This window comes from Aythya marila, assembly GCF_965140915.1.
Source record: "Aythya marila genome assembly, chromosome: 18".
NCBI lineage: Eukaryota > Metazoa > Chordata > Aves > Anseriformes > Anatidae > Aythya > Aythya marila.
This window is the reverse complement of record NC_139059.1, coordinates 9,640,299-9,666,662: the sequence shown is the minus strand read 5'-3', so window position 1 is coordinate 9,666,662 and position 26,364 is coordinate 9,640,299.

Here is a 26,364-nt window from a genome sequence, read left to right as displayed (position 1 = left end):
TAGGGGAAAAGCCCTTAGAACTTCCTTTCATGGGGCAGGCAGGTGGACCAGACAGGAGAAGGGTATTGCCCCTTCTGCAGAATCTTCATGACAAAGAAGTGCTTCGTGTGCAACCCTTTTCATCACCTCCCTTCTGTTACAAAAGAAAGGGATCACAAACATTGCCAGTCCGGGGCAGTAGCCACTGGATCACTTCCCTGAAGCCCTCACGGTACAATGAAACCACCTGGAGGTGAGTATGTCCCACCATAGGCAAGACCTCTAAAGGACACTACAACAGAAGTGTCCACATTCCTGGGCAGAAAACATTCACCATGACTCTTCTCAACCAACTTTGCCTTAGCTTAGGCACTTAGCCTTCATGCTCTCTAAAGGTTTCTCCATAATCAAAGCAATAACAGGTCTTAATACATCTTAACAGGGTGAATTACCTTCTGGAGACTCCCACATCTCTCCACTAACAAGGATGTCTACAGGACCAGAGCGTAATTTCTGCTGGCTGGGGTCAGGTGCTCTGACATCCTTTGCAAATAAAGGAAGCTAACAAAATCAAGTGCTCTCTGCTGACATGTTACTGCAAACATTTCTCCCCCCAACAACTCTTTTCAGCCTTTTCCCTAGCATCTGGTTCTGGCCACCGCCAGCAGCAAAGTGCTAGACTCTGTGGAAATCAGGTTTGACCAAGCATGGGAATTCCTGTGTACCAATAAGTTTGCCTTTGATTCGTGGCATATTTCAGATTAAAGTTCCAAGGAGCTACAAGGGGAGAGGGAATTCTCCGTTTCAGTCCTGAGGGCTACGCTGATTTATTATTTCTGGCACTATATAGTGCATTGTTTGGTTGAGATTGGCTGTTAAAATCCATACTTAGGAAATGTAATATTCCTCTGGAAATGTACCATTCTGTTCCCTCTTTTTAATGGTATTTTATTCAGGGGACAGGGCAGGAATGGTGGAATTAGCCTAGTAACGATGTTCTAAACCATTTCAGCTGGTAAACTCAAGTAGGCTAATATTTTATTTCCATTTGGCCACTTAATTCCTTTAACCAAAACTAAGATGAGACTCTTGTGAGAATTCTGGCAAAATAATTAGAGAGATGGCTGTGCCTCTTCACCATAAATTAAGAGGCCAAAATGCCAAAGGACTGGAGCATTTCCAACCCTCCATGTCTTTTCACTTTAGTACTGAACAGCTAAAGAAGGGCAGCCAAACAAGAGATGACCTGAACTCCAGTATGAGCAAGCCAAAAAACGGTTCTCAGCCATGGGCACCTCCGAGGAACAGATCAGCCCAGAGACATTTCTGGATGGCTGGATAAACAGGCTTCAGAGGCACCTTGGCAGCTCACACAGGGATACAGTCACCAGAAACCATCTCCAGAGGCTGACCGGCCGCAGAACAGTGGACAGGCGCTGTTTTCAGAGCTGCACACAGTGCCACCATTCTGGTGGATCACCTGCCACTCGCTGCTGAGCTATCGATAACTGCTTGATTTAATCCAGAGCCCACGCCTTCAGCTCACACTCTGCAGTGTCACTTGGCTGCGGTGAGCAGATGGGATCAAACCTGCCTCAGGTGAGGTCCAAACCACCGCCTGCCAACAGCAACCACAGTCTGGGAAACCTGCTCACGGATTTGCAATACAGGTAGAGGGCTGTTTTTAGGAACTGGCCCCCTTTCCCTTCGGGGGGTTCACCCTCTGTTCCCCAGGGTGATCAGGACCTCCCTCCTCCCACTGTCACAGAGCAAACATGAGGAAAGGAGCAGAGAACAAGCAGTGAAAGCCTGCTCTAAGCCCAAGCTCACATTTTGCTCATCCAGCACGACAGACTCTACTGAAGCATCTTCAAAGAGCTGAGAAATGCATCTCCTGCGAACAGCACCGAAAGCAAGTCCCCGCACTGGGGGATCCCCGCACCCTGTGCTGCAGGCTGCGGTCTCCTGCAGCCCCTGGGGCCGCTGACAGCTCGGTGGGCTTCGAGACCGCCACCAGGCTTCAGGCAGCACAAGCATGAGCCTCTTCTGACACCTAGTGCCCAGAGAGCTCAGAGCCTGGGCCAGCCCCTAGCAGCACCAGGCTGGGACACCTCCAGCCCCACACCCCTTACGGGGCACTGTGACCGCCACGGGCACCCCCTGCACCCAAATTCTGGGCTCTGGAGCAGTGCCACTTTCCCAGAGTCACCCCTGTAGATGTTAGATGCAAGCTTCAGGCTGCTCGAAATTGTGTCTGTACAGAGCCCAGGCACCCATCACAGGACTGCGCTTTGCTTTTGATTTTAACGGGATGCAGAAACGCGCCTTTTGTCTTATCAGCCTTACAGGATTCCCTGGGTGTAAACACTTAATGGAAATGTTCCTGGAATCACATTTCCATGAAAACGTGTGATCCCAGAAACATTTGCATGAGACAATAGTCTGTAGCTTTGCAGCATCCAAATCCAGATGTTTCTGGTGAGAAAGAAATAGATGACCTGAGAATTAAACCCAGGCCCCTTGGCTCCCCTCCAGATGCTCTACCAGCTGCTCACACCAAGTCCCCTCTGGTCAATTACTTTACTTGATGCTTCTAATCAACAATATTATATATGTGATGCTATAAACTTTTGTATTTAATATTAGCTCATAACTCAGCATCCAAAACCAGATGTTTTTGGTGAGAAAGAAATTGATGACTTATCAGAGGACTGAACCCAGGCCCCTTGGCTCCTTTCCAGGCAGTCTACCAGCTGAGCTGCAAAGCTAACCAGTTACCTCCCGCTCCCCCTGCACCGTTTCTTTTCATGAAAGGAAAAGGATTTCACATCTCCCAGCGCAACATGCAGGAATATGTGAAAGATGTTTTTATAAACATTTATAAAGCAGTATAGCGCAATGCTGCTTTGAGGCAGAACACGCTTTTCCCAGAAAAGGGCTTCACAGACAATTTCCTTGCTTCCCTAATTGGCAGTCCTTATTGAGGGTTCACATACAACTGCACACAGAAGCAGCATAGATAACTAATTTAAATCTCAACTTCTTCAGCATCCCCGTGGTCTGCTGAGGATGATTACGAGACAACCTCAGCAAGCGTGCCTTCAGGACAGCTCAGTGGCACATATGATGTAGCAAAACGCATACGTTAGAGGACTTAAAATGGATTTCTGCAGGGCTGAAAGGTGGAATGCAGACATTTCTGATTTATGGAAATCTTATAAGCTCCAGCCACACAAAGCACTTAAGCAAGTGCTTTACTTCAAACCCACAGTAGATGTATTGAATTCAGCCCAACTATTCATGTGTTTAAATTTAAGCACATGCTTAAGTGCTCTGCTGTACAAGGTTATACTTTGGGAACCCAGAGCAGAGCCCAGCATCATTCTGCTGCTGTTGCTTAATTACACAGGTTGATCTATCACAGCCATCACGTATTTCTTAAAAGATAGAGCATCAGCTTCTTAAGTATGGATTAACAGGGCTTGCTCTTAAATTAAAGAGAAATAAAATACAATGAACAGTAACTTTCATGAAAGCCCAAAGCCCGGAGTCTTAAGAGCTTTGTTTAGGATTAGAAAGACCATCCACCACAGATAGCATGCAGATCTGCAAATATTTGCCCACAATTGTCAGAGACAACTGTTAAAATATTTTTGCAACTGAAAAGAATCAGAGAAAGGAAGAACAGCATGCTATGAAAATCCATTAGAGAATGCTTTCCGAAGAGGTAATTTCAACTTCCTTAACTGATAAAAATTGTATGCCTCTTCCAAGGAGAAAAAAATATTTTTAAGAAATTATATCTGCAAACATGCAGGGAATTGGCAGCAGCATTCAGGGAATGAGTAAGATTTCAATTCTTTTTGTTAATTTGACTGGATTTTATGACCAAGGCCTTCCCTTAAATTAATTTAAATGGAACAACTCTGATTTTGCAAACTTCAGTAATATACTATATTCATTTACATACAGTATTCATTTACTAGAGCATCTCACTTCAACCAGAAAGTAAATCTGGCAAAAACTTGGATAGCTCATAACTGATGAAAAAAACTATCATCCTCAGTGAAACAAGACTTCTAAATTTGTCTCTGTTCTACTTTGAATACTCAGCAGTATCTTGCCAACATTTTCACCATCAAAGCTGCTGAAATCAATGCTCAAATACAGCATTCTGACTAAATTGCAATGGCACAGGTAGCTTTTCATTAACTAATTCAACTAATTTGATACCTGAAACTATTCTGCTGAGTCAACTCGTATCAAAAATTTTGTATCTCTCTGGTCAAACTGCCCTAATACCTTCAAGCTCTTCAGGAGGATATATTACACAGAGGATGCTTAGTGTGAAGAGAATCTGCGTGGTGGGAGGTGACAAAGAAAAGGAGTAACAAATTGGGGAGGGAGGGAAAATACATAGCACTGACAAAATGCAGAAAAAAAAAAAAAAAAAAAAAAAAAAAAAAAAAAAAAAAAAAACAGTAACTGAAACAGCCTGAAGCCACAGGTCCCCAGGACCAGTCCCATGGCACAAAGCACATGTGGTCTCTCAAAGTACAACTCCCTAGTCCTCTGCAAAGGAAATAACATTTCAAAGCTCTCAGCCACTCAGTTCTCTGTGCACTTATTTCACCAACGTTAGCTATCCAGTAAGCCTTCTCACCAACACAGGAGACATTCTAGGTCAGCAGCCCTGAACTAAACCCTGCAGTGCCTTCGTAATCTCTAGCACCTTCTAATCCCAGTACAGCTGTTCCAAAATCTGGGTGTGACTGATGGGGTGAATGAGCAAGCCTCACCCTGTTCTGTTTCAAGCAATACCAAAAAAATTACAACACAACCTCTCCAGAACTTCCAACCTCTTAACAGGCAGATTAGATGCAGATAAATATTCATTCGAAAGGAGAACTGCGTCAATGGAGTATCAGAATCTGTCCCTTCTGGTTGAGGGGCAACTGCAAGGTAAAACAGGCTTTAGACACATGGTCCTCATTCTGTGGTTTGTGTTGCCATCATATCCATCACCTGTGAGAACTGGGACATCCGTAACTGCAATAAGCCCTTGGGGGGGTCTGAAACGCCCAAGGAATAACAAGTCTGCTGGATTGCAAGTGCCGGCTTCCACCGGGTACCCTACAAGTTTTCCATTCATTCAGCCAGAGCAGCAATAATACACCATCCTGTACTCAGACATCATCCCTCCTTTATGTCCACATGCCACAAGTTGAGGCAGCTAAGAGGTGAGAGCCTGCACCCTGTGACAGCCCAAGGACACATGCAAGACACCACACCATCCAGACTACACTACCTACTTCCAAGTCCAGACAAAGCTTTGACTCAAAATGGCATGAAACACTGCTCTTTTCTTCAAAATTTGAGGTGTAGGGAAGCAGTGTAAAACAGAAACAAGCACAGTAATCCCCACGCTCTGAGACAATGGTGTTTCCCATTTCCTCATTAATTGACTGCCTTTAATTAACCATGACTGCACTGAGCCATGATTTACAAGTTGTCAGTACCAGCACAAATTGAAAGAAAAACCTAACTCCTTCACAAGCCTACCTTGGGTCCCAGGTCATCCAGAGCTTCAGAGAGGAAAGTCCCGGCCTCGAACCAGACCTGGAAGCAAAATGACAACATGTAGTTATAAAACTTGAAACATTTCAAGGGATTATTAGTTTGTTTGGTTTTGCATTTTAAAATGATATACAACATTTTACGACAGCGTATGAATATAATTCTCTTTCATCTATTTCCACAGATCCTTGAAACACGTTCTAAAATGCTCCCTGTAAAGCCTTCTCCACCTCTCAATCTGTTGGATGGGGATACCACATATCTGTGAACAAATCTGCTTGTTGCTCCATATATTTTTTTAATCATTCAGACAGGACACGGCCCAGGAAAGAGCAGCTGGAGTCACAGCTGCAAAGCTCTCACTAATGTGACACCACATAATCATACTTGAGAGCAGAAGAGTTCTTCGGAGGAGGAAATCACTTCAGGAGATGTGCAATAATTGAGTGGGGCTCCAACACTGCTGGCATTTGAGGATTTTTATGCTTTGCAAGCTATTATAGAGAAGAAAAAGCATGATTTTCTACCCAAATTCACTGAACTGAGATTTTCAACAGAAAATGAAACAAAACACATAAAGGTGTAAAGCTGAAAGGCAGATAGCAAGTCTTGAAAGATCCAATTTGCTGCTAGTCTAAGTGGAGTTACTGCACGGTCTCCAGAGAAGCTTTTTTTCCTCCCTTTTACACCAACAGTAAAGTCAGCCCACTCCTAGGCATAGGTATCAGCCACTTACACACATGTACAAAAAAGAGAAAAAAAAGACAAAATTGAAACGAATTTTCAGCCAGACCTATTCCCAAACCTCCCAGCCTACATCAGCAGCTCCCCTGGGCCTTGAAGAAGAGCAGGCAGTTTGCACGTGGCATACATATGCATATTTACCCCAAACAGACACCATCACCTTATCTACTTGAAACCAGCCTTCCCGGGGCAGAAAAAGGAGAGAAAAACAAGCTTTTTGCAAGCTTGATCTTCCAGGAAAAGAGACAAGGACGGGAGCAGTACCTGGGCCTCAAACCAGGGCTTCACAGCTCTCCTGACTGCAGTTTGCTTGAACTTCAGCATGGAGGTTAAAAAAAAAAAAAAAAAAAACATGGCTTCCCTCCAGCCCTGCGCAGCCTCGGACACCTCCCAGCCTTCCCCTCCACCTGGGAGAAAGGAAATATTGCCCGCCCCTGCCTTTAAACCCCAAACCCTTGTGGGGGCCAAGCTGCCCCTTAACCCTGTCTTGGCTGGTCGACAGCTCTGCCATCCTGGTTAGGGATGCTCCCAAGGCATGTAAAGGCAGATTCACTCTTATTGCCCTCTTTGGGGTAGGGTTCTGGCTAACATAACCGAAATTCAGAGGTTTGATCTGCTTCACGTCGGGGGGTTGAGCTGAATTCTCCCTAAAGCAGAGCCTAGTAGTGGTTATATGCGAACATGTCTCAGTGTGGGGTGTGGGGTTAATGAGAGGACCCCTCCCCAGCCTAACGTTTCTAAAAACTATAAAAATGTGAGACATTGGGAAAAGGAACCCAAGGTAAAGTCGGGGCCCAGACAGGCTGTATTTTATAGCATTACACACACAGGGTAACCAGAGTAACTCCTGGAGTACCTGGATGTCAGTCAGTGTGTGACAACCCACAGCCTGGGGACGTAACAAGCAGTACTTGTGTGACAGACCCAGAGGGTCACAAGAGACAGGCAGACGCAGGGCATGTGCTGAGGGGATAACATAGCACTGAACTGCTACCCAGAAACCTACATCCCTGAGATAGGCAATAACCTTCCTCTCCCCAAGGGCAGCAGCACCCCAGCTGCAAAGCAGTGGGAGCTTGTCCCCCAGGGGAGACCTGGGGGTGCCCCATGGTGGGGAGGCAGATGAGAAATGCACATATTTCTTGTTGGCAGAAGAAAACTTACCCCTCTGGGTGTGGGTCTTTTAAGAGATGTCAAGGTGCCTGAACAGGATGCCAGTAGGACAGGTTCTCTGAAGGCTGATGTTCACTCCCTGCGAGATGAGCCAGGCCATGGCAAGAGCACCTGGAATTTCACTGGAGCACCAGCAGGAGCAGGAGATGCAGTTGCAGTCAGCTTGCTCTCCTAATCCACAGTCACAGCCATGCTGCTGTTTAATACCTGACAACTAGGGCAGAAGACAGCAGCAGATTAATTACGACAAGATAAGAGGGATCTGCTCCAACTCACTGTTTCCCAACTCAAAAGAGCAAACGCTGCAGAGATTACTGGCTTTGCTTGTCAGGAGAACAAAGGAAACCAAAGGAAAAGGCAACCTACCTGGGAATAAAAATCTCCTCTGTCAACCTGTCTTGAGGACAGTATGTGGCATAGGAATGTAAGGGGCATGGGGAGAAGAGGGAAAATGTACACAGCAAGCCCTGAAGGGGGCTCTTGTCCCAGAGGACTCTGGCCAGCACTATTTCTACAAGACTCTGGCCTCTTTTACCACTTATCCAATGTCTGCACTGAGTGGGGACTTTAGAGTTATTCCACACTCCAACAGGGATGGCACACACTCTGCAAGTCTTCCTCAGCAAAGTTTTGTTTACAGCCAGGAGTGTCTATAAGCAATCAGATGAGATGCTTGTGAGATGCTGTTTCTTTTCCAATACTGCTTTTTTCAACCAAGACTGAGAAACAGAACTACAGACAGAAAGAGCAGAGGGGTAGAGCAGCAGAAGAAAGAACACCAAAGCCTGTTTAGCAAGCACAGCATCACGCTAATGCCTTTCTCCATGATCCTTTACCCCATCACACTGCTCTTAGGTACCTGGCTGCAACTTCAGCTGATGCACACAGGACACGTACGCAGTCTCTTCAGCCAAAGGAGGCAACTGAGCCTGGATGCAGGCAGAGCGCCATGCTCACCACATGTCCCTTGTCAGTCTGCGCATCGGTGAGGCAGCTCCCTGGGCTCTGCCACCACTTTTTTCCACTTGTTTAAAAGCACATTTATTTCTTGGATACCTCTGAACATCAGATGGAACTAATTAAAACCAGGAAGGCTCATGGGAGCTAAGGGGAAGAGGGAGACATGCAATTTGGTTTCCACTTCAAAGTGGTTTAGCAAAATAAAAGCACTCAGGCCCTCCAACACAAGTGCATGCCCATGGGGAGGGGAGAGAAGAGGGCACTGAATGCTCTCAAGTGCCCATTTTCCCCCCACTTTCATTCACCAGGTTCAAAGGAGCTGTGTTTGGATGCAGGGCCAGCTGATTAGTCAGTCCACCAGAGGTTAATTGGAGCAATTTCTCCTGTTCACTCTCATCAATTTTGCAAAGAGGGTGGCACCACACAGGGAGGGGTGGGATGGATTGTCACAGGCACCATCGCCTCCTTGTCTGCAGGGTCTGAGATTGCTTTCAGACAAGACAGCAGCTGCCATTGGGAGGTTTCAGGGCAAGTATGAGGAAACAGAGATACTGAGCAGCATGGGCACGGCCCAGCCATGTGAGGGTAGAGCTGCTGTGGGACAGGCCCATGTCCTAGCATGGAGGAACACTTTGCGGCCAACCTGCTGCCCCACCACAGCCTTTGCACTTCTCCCATGGCACTTGGGGCCCCAACGTGTTGTCCCCACATGTCCCCACTGTGAGGAACCAAAGCTCCACAGACCCTGTCCCTGTGCAGCCCCAGCCCTCACAGCACCAACCCCCAGTGCAGACCCGCCATGGCTCCCAAACACCACAGCACTGCCCCTCTTCATGGCAGGCTGCACCCACAGCCCCCTCAGGGCTTCCCTGACTGCCCTGCACCTTGGGGCAAGCCGGACCCGGGGCCACCCCCCTGCCTGCCTGAGGCCCTGTGGCACCCCAACCCTTCCCCTCAGGGAGCTGCCGGCCCCAGCCCCATGCCAGCCACCACATCCCCTTGCCCTGTCAGCGCAGGAAGGCACCTGGACAAGCCCCATTTGGGGTATTTTGTCCTTTTTTAAAAATATTTTTCCCTCACTAAACCAGTAGCAGACCTTCTGCCCCTTAAAATGGAGAGGCACCACCACAGGCATGCAGTGCAGGGCTGCCAGAGCAGCCATGCCAGGCCGCACCATGCTGACAGGGGCCGATGGGGTCCGTGTTCACCCAGAACCACATCTGAATGCCCTACTGTATTTATTCAGACCTGATGAGCATCTCAGCCTGGCTGATGGACCCACACCCAGCCAGCAGCTCGTGTCGGGCAGTAGCCAGGCTTAGCCCCAGCCCCACCAGTGACCTGGGCTGCCATGCCATCTGAAAGCCGTCTCTCGAGCCAGCCGCATCCTTATCACCCACACCGGCCTCTGTTTGTTCTCTGGTCATGTGCAGCTGGGGCAATGGGAAGGGACGGAATCAATAAATATTAATTCTGAAAATAAATAAGGAAGGAATTGGCAGCTTGCAAGTGGCAATAGATAAAGCACCCCGTGATGGCCCCATAAAACTTCTCTCCACACACCATTTATCACCAAGCCAGTCTGGGCTAGCATCAAGCCTAATTTACTCAGTATTAAAAGACATAAACATGGGCATACAAATTTGGGAAGAAGCGTTTCAGTTGCAATTAAAATTTTAATGCACTTACATGCCTGTGCTTGCTGTTTTGTCTCATGGGGGCTTTTGGCTGGGCTGAACTGCTGGAGCTGAACGGGATGGGTCACTCAGGGCTTTAAGCTTCCCAACCCCTTATGTGTGGTTGCAAAACCCAAAGATCTCTGGAGCACCGTCAGGGCACATCCTGCTGCCTAGGAGCAGCTAGACTCCTGCAGCATCCAAGGCACACACAGCCTCCAGCTGCTGCAGTCCCCCTGGATGCGCCTGTCTGTGCCCCCAGCACCGCGGCTGTGGTGCTGACAGATGAAGGGAAGCTTTCTCCATCCCCATCAGCCACAGAGAGCCATTGTGAGCAAGAAATTGCAGCCCCGTCGGAGCCTCCTTGGCCACAGCACAAGAAGTGAGGATCCTGGAGTAAAGCTGACTGGGTTTTATTCAGTTGCTTTTCTTTTAAAAAGTTTGTAGTGCACTGCCCAAGACATAGTGCAAGCTCTGTATGAGACATGAATAACATTCACTCATGTGACTGTTTGTACAACCGAGGGCATTACAGGTCAGGCTGAGAAGTGTTGTAAGAATGATGCAAGGCCCCCAGCCTAGACAAGCAGGGCGCATGGCACAGGAAGATAAAGAAGCATTCACAGGCTGTGTGGGGTCCAGCACACAGTAGCCGAAGGCCCAGCAGGTCACAATTTCTATGCATGTTCTTGGGGCTGCCCATGGGGAAATGCAGCTCTTTTCTGGCTGCACAAAATGTCATCATCAAACTCACCCTTGGGAGCACAAGCGAGACCTCCATCAGCCCAGCAGAGACAATGAGCACGTCTTACAGAAAAGAAACCAAAAGAAATTACATGATGGACATGGCAGGGAAAACAGCTAAGCCTGCTCTCAAGCCTTAGCTAGCCACAGACACGTCTCAAGCTTTGGTGTCCCTGCTGTAACCCCTCACATCTGTTGCCTCACAATGCACCTTCGCTGCCCCCTTGAAGCACCCAGGCTCTGCTGCACCACTCGAGTCCATCTCCACAGGCTCCTGGCTGGCTCTCCAGGGCCTCAGCAGCTCCTCAGCAGCTCCTGTTCACCTCCTCATTCCTTGGCAACAAGCACCGCAGGGAGAAAAGGCCACCGAAGACAGGTATGAGGGTAGGTTTATTCCAGCTTTTGACAAAGAGCCTACATCAGACAGCAGTTGTTCTGCTTGTAACTCACAGTAAACAGAGGAACTAGAAGTAGCTTTTCCCTTCCTCCACTGAAACATTTCAGTGCACAGATTCTGGAGGTCAACATTTCTCTTAACTTGGCAAATCAAAAGCCCAGCAGCAATACATGCAGTGCAGTGTAGGGGCTGTTTTCCCCCAGTATGAGTTCCTGAGAGCTGCCACTGCTGTTTGACAACTGCACAGGCTACCACCCTTTCTTTCTTTCCTCCCTGCATCGGGTCCTGCTGCCACCCCTCTCCCCCCCAGCCTACCCCTTGACATCCAGCCCCAGCTTTCCCTTCCCTCTGCATTTCTGCATGCAGGGGTGTTGTTCTGGTAACCCAATCCACCCCACCAAAAACAGCTTGGCTTTAAGGGGGAGTGAAGGGAGAGGGGTGTCCTGCTCCTTAATTTATGTAGGGTCAAGCTCATAATTGTGCCCCTCTTTTCATTCCTTCCTCCATATAAATCATGTATGTGACATTTTAGCGGAACGCCAACAAATTGAGCGTGATGTTCTTATCACCAACTTAATAATTTAATTCAAAGGAGCCTTGTACCACTGCACACCAGGATCAAGAGGCAGTAAACGAAGGCCATCCCTATGCAGCAGAGCTCTTCCAACCTGCACACAGCCCTGCATTCTCAGGCTGTTCTTCTCTCATTTCAAGTCATGGACTCTGGGAAGAGCCAGCTTAGTGCCCTGCCAGGAGCCAAGAAGCAGAGCTAAGGGTTCTGCACTGCTGGATACCGCAGGAAGGCCCTCAAAAGGCAGGGCAGCACCTGCAGCTCGGAGCCTTTGCATACAGTGCCCGGGCTTTGCCCATCACCTGGCCAGAGCCGTGCAGGATCAGCAGTGACCAGCGGAGCAGGGGGTGAGGCAGATTGTGTCTGCAAGTTCCCACACTGGGCAATATCCATCCAACCCAGAGCAGTGCTTTATATCCATTTCTGGTGAGGAAAGGAAAGAAGGAAATGGTGAAATGAGGAGTTGGAGCACTGAGGCATGCAGAGCCGGGTGTGTCAGTGCACACACAGTATCATGCATGGGAGAGTGTGCACTGCATGTGCCCTCCTACCAGTCTGCCTTCCCAGGAAGGGCTGTGCCACTCATTTCCAGCCAAAACAACCAAACTAGCCGGGTTCAGTTTGTCACTACCAGGAAATAGGCAAGAGAGTAGCTTGGCAGCAGCAGGAAGGGAGTGACAAAGGGCCAGGGCTCGTCTCAGCACAGCTGCAGCTGGGAGAGGACAGTGAGTGTCTGTGCATGCTCCAAGGGATGCTCCATGCCTCCAGGTTTCCTTAGGCACTGTTACTGGAGGTGAAGTGACTGAGTGATGGAAATGAGACAGATTTGTTTGATTAGTCACTGGGAGCAGGGCTAAGAAAGTAGAAGCTCCACCAGCGTGGCTGTCAGCGAAGCTGGAGCTGTGCATCTGCTGAATGAAATGGTCCAACCAACAAAGTGAGGTCATTTTAAACATACTTCATGGCATTTAAAGCACATCAGGAGCTCAGGGAAAGCACCCAGCTCCCCATCTAACAGCCCTCACTGAACCCAGGCTCAGTTTGGGACCCCTTGGCTCCCCTTCTGTCACCTAACTGCACCACCTGTGGCCAAAGCCCTCCAGCCTGCAGTCACCTGGGGGATTTTCCAGCCTGCCCTGAAGGCACACATGCTCTGACATATCTCCATATCTTATACAGGAGCTGTGAGCAGGCAGGGAAGATGTCACCTCGCAGGTCCAAGTATCCCTAGTTGACATTTCTTGAGGCAGACAGACTCCTGGACAGTTACAAGTCACCCACAGCATGAGGGCTTGAAGCAGGGCTCAGCCGTGTTCTGCAGCTGGTCCACCAGCATCAAATGGCCCTCAAAGCTCACACAACTGCCAAGCCACACACTTCCTCTTGTGCAATGGAAAGGAAGGGTCTGTTCCTAGTTGCTTTCTGTGCCCAATTAAAGTGTTTGCCATTATAAAGAGTAAATTATGGTTTAATAGAACAATGGAAACATATTTACCAAAGTGTTAAGTACTTTATCACCCCATTTCCAAGGCATCAGTTATGTTTTTTTCCTTCCCCCCTCCCACTGCAGGGTTACGTGATCCTTTAAAAAGCTGAGAATTTCTGGGGCACTGCCTGAAGCAGAGACGTGGGTGAATGAGGAATAAGGCTATGCCATGGAAAAACAAAACAAACCTACCAAACAAAAATTCCTCTTTGCTGATTTGACATTTCCTACCTCGGGCCTTGAGAGCTTGTGATGCCAAAAACTTGTGTGTTGGAATAAGGAAGGCTTCACCTTTACTCACAAGCTGCCATTATGTGCCATTTTAACTATTTCATCACTTAACTTTATTTCAGAACCATTTGTTCTAAAAGCTGGTGTTTAGCTTTGAAATGACATTGCTTCACTGTGCTCCCCATCTATCCGCATTTCTGTGTAAGGAAGAAAAAAGAAAGAACAGAGTCAGGTTTACGCCTAAAGGAGAGTTAAATTGAAATTTCCAGTTTCAGAAAACATTTCACTGAGTGGGTATCCCTGGTCTGGAGCTGGTTCTGCCTTTGCTTCTCTGCTGCCAGGTTTGTAGCATGGACAATCTTGTCCCATCTCCACAGGCACTGCTGCTGCAGCCGCAGGGAGCTCGCCCCCAGCCAGCCCCCGCTGCACCCCCGGCAGGACCAGCGGGCTGGAGCTGCCTTGGACATCCTCTGCCTGCTCACTGCACTGCAGCTGGGCCAGCCACAGCCAGTTACAGTTCTTTTCTTTTTTTCTCCCTCCCTCCCCCCACATTTTTTCTTATTTTCTTATCAAAGAAATGTCTCCTAGCACACCTGCACAAAACCATCCTGCCCCCAGCAAGCTCCCCCTGCCCACGTAAACTTAGCCGACCCAGGGCACAGCCTGACCATGAGCTCACAATCACTGCTTGTGACATTCCTGAGCGCAGGTTGTGATCTGTGCCAACCAGCACCCTCCCAAACTGTGCCTGGGCATGGGCCAGGAGCTCTCCCCCGGCAGCAGGACAGTGAGGCTTTACCACCAGCACCGACACAGCCAGCTGAGCCACGTGGAGGAGTCCAAAACCAGGGAGCTCGCAGTCCACTGGGAGCTTTGTATCTCTGGCAGCCCTTGGACAGGTTTTGCAATCAAGATTAAAGGGGGATCGAGGCCAGCACCTTCTTGGGTGGCTGCAGGAACTTGTTCTTGGCCTCTGAGCTGCTGATGCATTCGAGTCCTGCCAGTCCCCGTGCGTAACCGCACACCTTGCCTGCGTGCTGCTGCTGACATGTACCAGTGTGCAAACGGCATGGCAAGAGGGAGAGTGTCATGCCTTACAAACAAGGTGGAAAAGAAACCAGAACCCACCACTGGATTCTTGTAGCCCTCTGCTAATTAGGTGAGACATGGTAAGACGAACCCCTGCTATCAGCCAAGCCAAGGGAATGTAAATATTTGCAGGTCTAGGTCACAAGATCCATTATTTACTGCTCCGTCATATGACTTATGGTTTGACAGAAGACTTGAATGGGGGGGGGGGGGGAGTAGATTTATTTATTTATTTATTTTATTTTGCTCTCAGCATCCCTTGATTTCTTGCCAGTTAGGTGACTGCAAGAAGGGAGGGCTGCCTTCAGGATCCCACACACGCAAAACAATGATGCTACTGTGAACCTTGCCCATTAATTCCAGTTTGCTGGGTGACGCAAGGTGTGGGTGCTATGAGCCAGAAAGGAGCAGGAGGCAGCGCTCTCAGCCCCCTGTCCCCTGCAGACCCCGGTGCCACGGCAGCCCTGTGAGAGCTCTTCCCAAGGGGGGAAACATGCGGCTGCAGTGACGGGGACATCTACAAAACCAGGCAGCTCCCAACAAACTTTGGCCACGTCATGACTCAAACGTGAAGAAATGAGGTGTCTGCAGCCGGCACATTGCAGAGTAAAGCCACATATTTCTAATCCAGGGTCTGCAGACTTGATGCAGCTCTGTGCAATCCTGCAGCTTGGGCTGGGAAACCAAAGAAAAGCAGGGGACATCTCCCTCCTTTGGGGTAAGTTCTAAAACATCAATGTTTTCCATTTCCATTGGAAGTTTTTGTTTTGTTTTGTTTTGTTTTGTTTTGTTTTTTGCTTTTCTTCCAAAATGCAGAAAATGTACATTTCAGGTTCTGATGTAGGAAAAAAAAAATAAAAAATAAAAATAATTAAAAAAAAAAAAAAAAACATTAATTTCCTGCAGGACTTTTGCTTCCAGAGACACCATTTGCTCCTGGAAAAGAGCTTCAGTTTTCTATTTGCACTACCCTCTGCTCCCCACCCACAGGAGCCAGAGGCAATCTAGGAGCAGACGCAGCTCTTCTGCTCCCAGGGATACAACGCAGGGGCAGAAGGAGGCAGCAGCAGCCAGGTGGAAGGGCTGGAGCAGGAGACCAAACAGGGTCTTCTCTAAAGCACTCTGCTCTGCTATTAATGCTTACTTCTGACCTTTTCCATGGGCAAAAACAGCAGAATATTGGTTTGGCTGTGTTTGGCTCACCTAGTTTTGCAGCTACAACACCCCAGGAGAGTGCCAGGTGCCTTTGCAGTGCCCCAGTGCCCAGAGCAGCTCACACTGCTGGGGTTTTTGTGCTCAGAAAGTACCCCAAAGCTTAAAAGAAAATCCTCTCTGAAGCCTCTTGCTGCTGGAGGCTCTCTCCAGGCTGAACAAACAGGATTCATCACACCCCACAGGCCACCAACCCCCTGCAAACACAGCCAGCTGGCACGCCAGGCATATCTTAGGGTCATCTTAGCACTGTGCATGCCAAACAACATGGACCAGCTGCTGAAACCACACCAGGCTCCCCAGCAAAGCTCTGACCTGGGGAAATGCTGACAGATGCTCTAAACTACGCAGGGTCTTTTGCAACCCTCCCCCAAGGGACTGTGCAATGCCTGTGCCATGGCACCGGGATGGCCACAGGGCCCAGAGGGGTCCCAGCAGCCGGAGAGAGCTCAGAAGAAGCTGCCACAAACACACAAAGCAGGCGAAGGAGAGGAGAAGGGGGAGTTTAATTTTATACAGTCTGGAAGAAAGGAGATTAAATGGGGAGCATGATAACGCTATAAATACCTTCAGGGAAATACCATCAAAGGAGGAAGGGGGATTATTTAAATGATCTGGAATCGGTAAAACAAGGAGTGCTGGGGCCTGAAGCTGAAAATGGAAATATTTCAGGCAAGACATTAAGAAAAACTGTCTTAGAAGTGAGTGATTAGGTGAAGAAATTGGTTATCCCAGTGACAGGTCAGGGCCTTATCAGAGGTATTTAAAGACGACACAAGCATAAGCCAGGAGGAGAGAGGGATGTGACCCAGGTGAAAAAGAGGGGCCAGACTCCAGGAAGGTGACCCCAAAAGGGCCGTTTAGATGCTCCCATCTCCAACACCTCACTATCGGCCTTGGAGCAGGGCAAGGAGACAAAGAGCTGCAGCCCCAAAGGCACCACACGTGCCAGAGCCCCTCACCCCAGATGTATGCATCAATACCTTCCCCTCCCCATCCCCTAATTCCTGCTTTTCTCCACTTTTTGCATCTATTTCCCTACCCTCTGACCCAGGAAGGCAGAGGCCGATGAAGCCATACGCTGGCTTTTCTGATCCAGGGTAAAATGCCAGATAAAATATCCCAGCCAGCTCACCACTGTGTAACTTGGCAGAGCAGCGCAAGTAGCTAATGAGTAAAGCTGAAGTTGGCCGTGTAATTAAAAGTGATATATTTTTATATATAAATGATGAGTTTTCCATCCCCAAAAGCTGATAAATTTCTCAGGCTAAATTTCTCAAGCTAAGAGCCTTTTGTGGCCACTTTTTTAGGCAGCACTTCTTTTTTTTTTTTTTTTCTCTGCTCCCCTCCAAAAAAAATGACCAGTTTTCCCATCTACTTAATGGGCTGTAAATACTTCTCTGCTAAGATGAAAAGTCCATTTGATTTGCATTAAATCTTCATCGTTATGAGCTCTCAGCTGCAGCAAGGCCCAGATCCTGACACAGAATACTGCATCTTTTTCAGGAAACCTCCCCTTAAAGATTCCAAGGGGGATTTAAAAAAAAAAAAAAAAAAAAAAAGACACAAAAAAAGGACAGAGGAAGAAGAAAAACCATGACACTTCTTGGTATTGAATAGACACAAGGCTTTTTTTATTATTATTTTTTTATGAGCACTGGTACCTTGCTCTCCCACCCCTGTTTGGCCTCAAGCACTCGGTAAATGCCCTTATCCTCGGGTGTGCACAGTGTCCTGTCCCTGCCTCCTGCACAGGGCATCACAGGCTGCTCCTGCAGGCCAGCTCCTTTTGATCAAAAGCCATGAAAGCACCCTAAAAATGTTCTCCCCCTGCAGAAGACATGGGAGCCCCTGCTATGCCCTGCTGTGCTGTGTATCAAAACTGGCTGTTTCTCACCTGTTTCTGAGCCCTGCATAGCAGAGGTACTCAGCCTGCTGCTGCATCCCTCAGCACCAGGAAACCTGGCAGCAGGTTCAAGGCCATTTATTAATTATCTCTGATTGTGCAGGAGCCCCCCGTGCTGCTCTCCAGGCAGAAGCAGGGCAGGTTTGTAGCCCCCACCCTGATGCTGTGCGCAGCATGGCACCACTGGACCCCTGAGGCATCAAGGTGCACAGAGGGGTTTCTCTGCATTTCTGCACCAAAAAAAGGGCAGAGAAATCCCTCTGTGCACCTTGATGCCTCAGTCCTGTGGTCTCTAAAACCTCCAGGGAAAAAAGTGTCCCTGGACAGCAATGCTTCCCCTGCTTTCTGCAGGTGGGGCTGGTGCAAGGGACGCACGTGGGGCTGCCAGGCTCCGACTGGTGGCTGCTGCAGCTCCATGGTTAGCAGCAGGTGAAGTCAGACTCCCTGCTCCAGCCCCATCTGTTGGGTGTCCTGCCCACCCCCAGCAAGCTGACCTGGTGGTGTCAGCCCCCCACTCCTGGGACATCCCCACAGCCGCAGCCTGGTGCTTGCCTTGCTCTAAAAACCCAACCTACAACCCCAAAGGGTGACACTGCCGCTGGAACAGGTTTATTAAGTGACAATAAGCCTGTTCCCTGCCAGCTCCGCTCTGACTCCCTTCTTGCATCCATTCATTACCTTTCTTATTCTTATTTCTTAAGTTCATTAGCTTTCGTATTTCTCCTTTCAACCTTCTCTGCCCTTTTTATATCCCACTGTCCAGGGACAACCAGAAGCCTGGTGAGGACAGCACCACCATGTAGCCACCAGGTCTCTGCTACAGACCAAACAACTGGACTTTCCCCAGGACTCAGGTCAGCCTTTGGAGCCTCTTTGGGCTCTGCCGTAGCCGCAGCCCAACGAAGCCCTTATTCTCTGATGCTCTGTCCCTGTCACCCCCTAGCTGGGCACGACTCCCATCACTGCCCATCATTTCCACCTGGAGGTGTCCTGGGACATGCCCCTGGGTGTCAGAGCCCTTCCAGCACACTGCAGGACGCAGGTGCTACCATCAGAGCAGAAACATCCCCAAGCACGGGACAGCCCTAGTGCATACAGCAGCTTTCACTGGGGACTGGATAAATGGGAGGCACTTGGGAATGCACCTGTTGGAGAAGTTCAGCTCTTATCTGCAATGCAACGCTCCACGGGTACAAATCATCAGCATGGGCATCGACCCGAGGTAAGCCAGGAGGCAGTCACTTTACTGCTCTTTCAGCAGCACAGAGACACGCTCAGTAACAGCGTGTGCACTGCTGTGCTCCTGACCTGCACGTGCCATGCCGACATCAATCCCACCTGAAGCTCCCTTGCAACATAAAAGAGGACAGAAGAAAGTTCATGGCCAGCAGCTACACGCAGGTCTAGAGAGCTCAGTCCTGCCCAGCCCGAGGCTTTTGATCTGTCCTCTACCAAAGAAACAAGCACAAGGGCTCCCGAGCTGCCCGCCCAGCTCCATGCGCTGCTGCTGCTGCTTCATCCTGTGATCCTGCTCGTTCTCACTAGCTGTGAACTGACCTGCATCAGTGTTTAAAAGCTGTCCACTTTACCTTTCTTCTCACCAAATTACAGATGATTTAGTATGTTTTGCAGAATATTTGACAGTGATGAAGAGTAAGGTCTTGAACCAGAGAGCTCCCCCCGAACACAGCGCTGAGCTCAGCACAACCCCATTCTGGTTGTCAGCTCTTCCCTTGCACTTCTGTTCAATAGTCTGTTCCTCTTCGCCTCTCCTCCTGCACAGGCAGGACATAAAGGCTTCTACAAGCTGCTAAACTCCTGGCCTGCTGCAGACTGAGAGAGAGACCACACTGCAGATGTAAATAACATGATCGCAGTGAATAAGTCATCTGTGTTGTGAACAGGCCCACAGGCATTAGCTGTAGCACGATAAAGATGGTCTGTGATCACAGCACTGAAGAGCAGGCAGGGCAGAAGACCAGTTGTGAAGGCTGTCCCCCTCCAAACCAGAGCCCAGCGAGATTCCTGCACAGCCAGGGCAGCCCCAGTGCCCCGCAGGGACCCATCAGCAGCGCCAGCTCCATCCGCACAGCCCCAGCACCTCAGAACCCATCACGAGGGGGCAAGAGGCTTCCACCCAGCGGCTTCCAGTCTCAGCCTAGTGCTCAAAGGCAAAGCAATGTGAGAAGAGAGGTGTGGTGGGCAGAGAAGCCCTCGCCAGCGGCAGCTGATGCTCGCCCTGGTAGGGGCTGGCACGGAGCCCCCGTGCTGCCAGCGCAGCATCCCGCCCAGCCGTGGGCGCACAAATGCTCCCACCGAGGTTGTTTGTTGTCTCTGCCATAAAAGAGTTTCAATCAAGCTGGGACAGTAATTTCAGTCTAAATTAAACAACCCCATTTACTCACAATGAAGGCTGTTCACAACTGAAATCCTGACTCGGACAAGCAGTGCTTCAGAGCACAGATTTGGCTTATAGCGCTTAAAGCAGCTGTCTTCATAAAAGCTAATATAATACAGTTGGATAATTAAAAGCTTTAATTAAAAATGCAAAGTCCAAAGAGTTTCATATTAACAAGAAAACTTGTTTTGACATCTGAAATAGCTGCACAAGCTAAATTCCCATGTATTCTCTCCAGGCTATTTAGAGATTGCTGCGTAGCTGGAAATGCCTCCTAACTCAGTCCAATCACCATGTGTTGCTGGGGACGTGCACCAAAATTGATGCTGCTTGTTTTACAACTTCACTTTTAATTATCACAGTCTGAGGCAGCAACAGGCTTATTTGCATGCCAATCCCTGAACGCAGCCTGGGGATGGAGCAGCTTGGCACTCTGAGGATAAAATATGTAACTCCCAGGCACAGGCTGCCAAGCTAAAACGAGAGCTGAGCCGAGCAGCAGAGCTGGCTTTGGGTGCAGGTTTCTCCAGCACAAACCTCAGCAGGGGTGCAGGGACATGGGGCTAAGCGGTGCCACCACCAACATCCCTGCCTGTGCCAGCCGGTGCTGGGAGGTGAGTTTTGGAGAGTCTACGCCCAGGATGAGCAGGGAGCAGGACTGAGCCTGGATACGGGGTCTGGGTTCAGGGCTGGACCCAGCTCTGTAGCAGCTTGAGGTGAGCGTGTTTTGTGGCTGCTCCTCCCTCTGTCAATGTCAGGGTGAAGTGGGAGCCTGTCTCCCCTACGTGCAGTCTTAATTCTGGCAGGAGAAGGACAGGACACGGCCATAAACACTCCAGGTGTGGGTGCAGAGCGCTGCCGGGAGAGAGGAAACAGCCTGCAAGGAGAGGAGAGGCGATGCTCCACGCTGTCCCTGGGACCACTGGGGACTCACTGCAGCCCCAGTGCTTCTCAGCTCCTCATTTCAAATTCCTCCAAGGCCCAAGAGCAGTGGGAAGCCTCTGCTTTGGCCACGCTGTCCCCTTTGGACCCTCTTCAGTATCAGATCCCCTTCTGCCAGGGCTGATGTATTGATGTGATTTACAGCCCCTTTGCTCTACTTAGTGTCTTGGAGCAAAATACTCATGTAACGAGTACCAGTGAAATGGCAGTAAATCTGTCAGTGTACCCTGAGGGCTACGGATCCATGAGGCTTAAAACCAACAGGGACTGATTTAATTGTCTAATTTGACATTTCTCATAACACAGACCAAAGGGCCTCTCTGAGCACCAGCTGTTACACACCCAGCACCAGCACAACGTTTCTTTTAGACGCGCATCCACCCACTTCGGCGGCGGAGAGGCCACCCTGGACCTGCTGGGGGAACCTGCCTGTTACTGCCCTCACCACGGGTATGGGCATCTTCCCTCCAGATGCCACAAAGAGCTTCATCTCCAAGTCACTGGATTTTGTTTAATCATTTTATGAAACAATAATTCTTGGCATATCGGGTCATAAGAAAGCAGATTTTTTTTCTGTTTCACATATTTTTATAGAGGTCAAATGAGAATAAACTCAAACCATTTGATTTCAACAGTCAATGGCTTTGGTTTGGCCTTGTTTGACATTTTATTTGTCTTTTTCTCCCAAAGACAACTTTCAGAAATTGAAGCCTGGCTTTTGGCCAACCCTTTAGTGAGCATTAGAGGAACCATGCGCAGATTCCCATGCCTTGATGCCGTTCCCTTTCGTTCAATCCCACCTTTCCACTTCTGTTTCTGTTTTGTACAGAGAGCACAATGAACAGATTTATCCATCTCAGCCCCAAGGCCGAAAGTACCTGGGACAAAGAGCATCACCTGCTTCCAGCACTGCTTTTGGCCCAGTGCTGGCCAGGCACCCTGAGACCCAGCTGTGTCTCTGCCAGGGGGCCGCTGGCAAACAGCTTCCCCAACGCCTGCCTCAGTTTCCCCACCTGCAGAACGGGGCAAGACGGACTCCCCTCCTCCACGAGGTGCTTTGTACCAGCTTCTCTCCCTCTGCTGGCTTCTGGAGGGGGGAAAGCTTGAGTTTATCAGCAGCCCATGCTGCTGAGCCTGCAGCCTGACCCAGCCTGTGGAGGAGCACCTGCATGCAGGGAAACTTCCGTGCTTCTCACTCCTAAATTAGCCCACGATGGGACCCCTCACCGCAGTCGCCTTTGCCCCCACAGTGCTCTGAAAGCTGCACTCGAAAGCGACTCACCAAGGGGAAGGGAGCGTGGACGAGGAGGAGGAAGAGGAGGGAGAGGAGGGAGACAAAGGCGAGGAGGGAGAGGAGGGGGAGATGAAGGCTGGGAGGAAGAAGAGAGAGACAAGGGGAGAGGAGGGAGAGGCAGCAGCCGCTTTCCAGGCCCCTTTCTGCAGGCAGCGATACAAGCAGCGGGCTGAGAGCACCCTCCTGTGGGTGCCGGCTCCACTGCTGCTCCCTGCTCGCCTTCCCTCCCAGCACAGGGCCCGTGCGCCCTCCCATCCTCGTGTTTCCACAGTTTGGCAGCCCCCAGTGCTCTCTGCTCACCCCCAGCGCTTCCGTCCTGCTCCCCACTTACCCTGGGAGAAGGAAGGGGGTTTTGGGGTGTTCCTGGGGTCTCTGTGTGCTCCCTCTGCCTGGAGCAAAGCACGACCGCAGCTCTTTGCTCTCGGGCAGACCTGGGCACAGCAGGACCAAGAGGGACCTCTCATCACCCCAGGGCCACCCTGACCCTGAAGCTGGCTGAGAACTGAGCTGGGGGCTGAGACCATTTATCCAGGTGCAGCAGGGGAAATGGCAACAAAACCTTGGCCTGCCCACGTACACCAGGCATGGTGAAGCCAATATCTCAGGGCAGTGGCACAAAACCATCACTGGGGGAGAAATAAAATAAAATAAAATAAAATAAAATAAAATAAAATAAAATAAAATAAAATAAAATAAAATAAAATAAAATAAAATAAAATAAAATAAAATAAAATAAAATAAAATAAAATAAAATAAAATAAAATAAATATAATGGCTTTGCCTCATACAAAACAGAATATTAAGGGACACAGTGCTGGGAACAATCTGCGCTGACCCCTGGACAAGATACTCTGCGAACTCCCAAGCCATGTGCACCTCCGAAATGTGCTCAGAGGCACACCTGATTACAAGAGCTTTTATTGAGATGTCTCCCTTGTTTGCCAGCTACCTGCCACACCAGCACCGGCATCACACCATAACCTAAGCCCTGGTCAGGTCTGACTCAGATGCTTTCAAGGGAGCAGCCGCCACAGGGAAGGCAAGGAGGTGGGACCTGCCCCAGCTGCACAGACCTGACAGAGTTTTCTTTCCCCGAAACCCAAAAGATGAAGTAGAGGGACTCAGCAAATTCACAATCAATCCAGTGTATCAAGGTCTTGTCATCAGAGGCGACCCTGTAAAAGGATGAGGTCCTGCTGGTGTAGTTCAGGACAAACTCTCCTATGTTTTAAGAGGTGTCCCTACGTCTCTGTGCCACACAGAAAACCCTTTCCTATTCCACAGGTTGCTCCAGAAGTCATTCCCCGAGATGCAGCGGTTGCTTTCTGAACCCATCCAGTCCACGTTTCTGTACATCATGCCAAGGTAGGCACCAGCCCTGGATATCTCAGCCTCGAAATGCTAGCAGCCAACACAGAAACCCTCGTCAGACAGCACGTGGAGCTGGTGGCCAGATCTTGCAGGATGGTCGGGGTCTGGCTGATCCCAAGGGAGCACTGCTGGTCACTTCGTGGTTGTCTGGCTCCGGATCAAGCACTAAGGGACACGTCTACAGAAGAACAGAAAACAGAGGGTTTTGAAACATATGAAAGCTTTCTTTACCACAAAGGTGATCAAACACTGGAAGAGGTTTCACACTGAAGAGGTTTTGGAGAAATTCAAACCCAAGTGGACATGGCCCCGAGCAGCCCACCCAGCAGGGGCTTGGACCCAAGACCTCCAGAGGTCCCTGCCCACCACAGCCATCCCGTGAAATGGTTAACAGGACCCATCCAGGAGCATCCTCCTTCCTGCTTACCCAACACAAGAGCTTGGTATTTCAAGTCTGTGCATAACCACAGGAGCATTTTGTGTGACTGACGGAAGCTACGGTCATGCTATGTTTCAGCCACACACAATAAAACTAATTAACATGTAAAAAATCAAAGGCAAACCATGCAAGGCACTCAAGAAAATTAATCTGAATTGATTTTTCAAGTGGATTAAGATAAGCCACGTTAAACTTCTTTGTACCATTTTTAGCAGAAATAAAATGACCATGACTGAGTCTTGTTCTCCTTAAATGAAAGAAAATAAACTGAATTCCTTGTAAGAGTCTCCTATCGAGGAGTCTAATCCATAAACCCTTATGTAATTTGGATTTTCTTTCCTAAGCGTCCTGATGAGTCTCAACCACAGGCTCTGTCTGGTGTCAGTGGAGGAAGACGGACTCCCCACCACCCCCAGCAGGTGAGATGGATTTCGCCCCACCTCCAGAAATGTCTCACCCACCTCCACCTTGCCCTTTGGGGCCGAGCAGCGGGAAGCCCACCGAACGCAGGGCTGACACCTGGGGAGCTCCCTCCATCGCCTCCCAGAGATGCTGCGGGTGGGAGGCCCAGCTGCAGATGCCAGAACTTCGATCCCACAGCTCTCTGCAGCGATGAAAGCTGTGAGAAAAAAAGGTCACCCAGCACTGACCACGGGCCCTTGCACTTGGGGTCTCACCTTATGGGGATGGGCAATGGTCCCCAGCAGGACTGGAGGATGGGGACCTGCCAGGCAGTGCTGCAGAGGTTTTGTCCCAGCACGAGGTGTGGGGCCCAGCTCCCATCGGGCAACCCTGCATCAACATCTCTGCTCTTTGGGACATGAGGTGGGGCTGGGGTGCCCTGCACAGCACCCGTGCTGCCCCATACCAGCCCCCACAGCAGGAGGGGGACCCTAAATGTTCATGCAGAGCTGGACAAGCAGCGAGGGCAGCGGGTTGGGTGTGATCTGACACACTCTCGTGCCACCTAGAGGCAATTCATGTTGCCTTGCAGGGCTGCCTCTGAGCATTTTTCTGAGAATTTATTCCTGAAAACAGGAGGGAGGTTGGCTCAGCATCCCATACACACTGCGGGGCCAAAACTCGAGCCCAAATCACTGATGGCATTTGGGTTGCGAAGGTTTTGAGGCTGACTCCAGCCCACATGAGTCCTTCCCTTCCTTACAGCTGGCTGATGGGACCGGGCAGTTTTCATTTTCCTGAGGAAACTGGGCTGATACATGAGAACCGGGGGGATTTATGAGGCTCGATCACGTTACCTCGCATGGGTACAAAGTCAGCCACTTTACATCTTCCTGCTCGGGAGATTCCTACCGTGGGTTTAAAAGGAGCTGGGACAGGGACGCCGATAACGCTCAGGCTTCCCACATGCTAAATCATCACCTGCTGACTGCTGCTCTTCATCATCTTGAAGAAAGACCAGCACAAAGCTCGAGGGAGGGATGCCGGGGGAGGCAGAAAGGCTCTCCCTGCCCTCTGCCCCACGGTGGCACCGCAGCGGGGTCCAGCTCACCTTCTGCCCCCCCTCTCCCTTTGATCACCCCAGCACCCGCAGACACCTCACCGCCACCCATCCCTAAAGCCAGGCAAGAAGCACCACCGTCAGCTCAGGAAATGCATTGCTCTCACCAACATTTTCCCACTCCCTGTCATGAGGAGCCCCCGACGTTTCCACCGACAGATAAGGCAGAGGCAGCTCCCGGCCGCCGGGTGCTGGGCTCAGGCAGGATCGGGCCCCGCGGCGCTCACAGCGAGTTCATGCCCTTGTTATCTGGCAGCTCGAGGAACCAGCTCTGACAGGAGAGGCTTCCCGAGATTTGAAACACGTTCTTAAGGAAAGTTTTATTGGGACCGGAGCAATCTTCTGAGAAGTTCCAGTCTCTGCAAATCCAAAAAATAAAAAATAAAATAAAAATTAGGAAGTCCCTGGTGTGCTGTGTTTGCTGTTAGAGCAGGCAGTGTAACGCCACAGGTCTGAACCGATGAGCATGTCGCAGAGAGGGGGTGGCTATGGGGGGCTCCAACCTAACCAGCACGCAGGTTTTTTTTTTGTTTTTTTTTCCTTTTCATTATAAAGTGTTTGGAGAAGCTGCATTAAAGGATCTGTTGACTCCGTGGTCACTCCAGGCAGGCTGTCCTTCAGTCCAATGCAAATGCAGGGACGCAGGGACGTTC